Below are 2,172 nucleotides of genomic sequence, written 5' to 3'. Positions count from 1 at the left end.
GGGGTCCTATCCTCCCCAAGATGAGGCCAGGATCCTGTTGGGCAGGGGCTCTGCTTCTGCAATTACCCAGGGTGTGTCCGGCCCGGGCCCTCCCCAGCAGCCTCTAGGGCGCCGCCCGGGCACTCAGAGCCACCACATAAGGAAATGTTTGTGCCTCGGGGGCCGGGCAGTGGCTCCACATGCGTCCTCCCTCCCTCTCTCCCCGCCCAGGCTCCCTCCCAGATGGCCTGGTCTGGGGCAGTTGGACCCAGGAGGAACCGCCCTGAGGCCAGGGGTGGGGAATCGGCCCAGCCTCCAATTCACCTCAGGCTTCATCTGAGGACAAGGCAGGGAGAGGGCAGGATGTGGGGCGTGAGGGCCACACTCGGTGGTCCTCCTGCTGCGCCGCCTCAGGGGACACCCTGCCTGGCTTTGCTTGTGCTGGCCGGAAATCTCCCCTTACTCCCCAGCAACACAAGCTGCCTGTGCAGCAGGAGGGAGGGTAGGACACATTGGAGACCACCGGGCTCGGCGATTGGGCTTTGAGATCTTGGAGCTACCACACCCAGGAGACTAGGAGTTGGGGGTGGCCGGGAGGGATCTACTCCACGAAGAGCTCCCATCCGCCCGGCCCAGTGTTTCCCCTGGGAGCCCAGGGCAGCCTTACTTCTCGGGGTTGTAACTAGGCATCCTGACTCCCCGCAGCCACCGCTTACATGGGAAACATTTTATAACCTGCTTTCTGACGGGCAAGGCCAGGCTCCCATGGGCTACCTTCCTTCTGAAGTTTTCCATTCAATTATTTACACGAGCCCACAGACCTCTGCAGGAAGTCGGCAGGAACAGGAGGGCATTTATTCTTCTGCTGTCTCATTTGTGGAGGGACCTCCTCTTCTCTTGAATGTGGCTCCTTTGGAGGTCAGAGGCTGAGGACGGTGGCATCATCTAAATCTCTGTTGTTTACTCTTGAGGGCCAGAGCATTCCCCACCGGGTGTTTCCCAGGCACGGACCCCTTGCCCAGCGCGGCATTCAGAGGGGGCAGCTCCGGCCGTCTGCTCAGGAGTGGGGTGGCATGGAGAGCTGCCTCTGGAGCCCTGTGCTGAAGGAGAGGACCCTTGAGGGAGAAGGACATCACCCAGGTCCTGGGGCCTTTGGAGAAAGTAAGAAACCTGCCTGTTCTACAGGAGATGAGACCACCTCACCTACTTCGAAGGATGCCCTTGTTTAGAGCAGATCTCAGAATTGGTGCCCTGAGGGCTCCAGGCCTTGGCCCTGCTGGTAGATTAAAGTGGCACAACCTGCCCTGACGCCTGAGTGTCAAAGCAACAACAGCTACATGGCTAGACACTGGCCCCTTCACCCCACCTCCCAGGGGGGCACAGCTCCCCAGATATGGTGCTGAGGGAGGTCAGTGGGATGGCCCCACCATGGCCTCCCTGCAGACTGCTCTGCACTGAGGACTGTCCCCATCCCCTTCCGAGGCTGGTCTCAACTGGTGTCCCAGAGAGTGCAGTCAACGCCCTGTTACTCCCAGAGGCAGGGCCTGGGGACCATGCTCAGGACTGGGAAAGAGGAAGGCAGTGCCTGGCAAGGTCACTCCCTTGGTGGGGAGAAGGGCCTGCCACCATCCAATCCCCACCTTCTCTGTTTTAATTCAAGATGCACGGGGCTGGGTGGGGGGAGGAGTGAAGGCAGGCCCAGGTGCAGACTTTCCGCATCACTGCATCTAGTGGAAAGCAGCTGTGTGTCTGCTTCTGGACCCTCGTGTCCTGGGACTTGGGTCTCTATGTTCCTTACAGGCAGGAACCGCTCCACGGCTCTATCTCTAGTCCAGACACAGGCCTAACAGAGCATGTGCTCAGAAAGTAGCTTTTGGGTGACAGAAAAAAAGCCTTCATTTCCATTTCAGATAAAGATCTGGTCTAGGCTGGGCGCGGTGGCACACGCCTGTAATCCTAGCACTTTGGGAGGCTGAGGTGGGAGTATCACCTGAGGTCAGGAGTTCAAGACCAGCCTGGCCAACAAAACCCCATCTCTACTAAAAATACGAAAGAACTAGCCAGGCGTGGTAGCATGTGCCTGTAATCCCGAAATTGCGCCTCTGCACTCCAGCCTGGGCAATAAATCGAGACTCTCTCATAAAAAAAAAAAAACAACTCTGGCCTAGAACGGGCGCATTGGCTAGTGCCTGT

This window comes from Chlorocebus sabaeus, chromosome 10, assembly GCF_047675955.1.
Source record: "Chlorocebus sabaeus isolate Y175 chromosome 10, mChlSab1.0.hap1, whole genome shotgun sequence".
In the NCBI taxonomy this organism is placed as follows: Eukaryota; Metazoa; Chordata; class Mammalia; order Primates; family Cercopithecidae; genus Chlorocebus; species Chlorocebus sabaeus.
Note: the sequence above shows the minus strand (reverse complement) of the source record.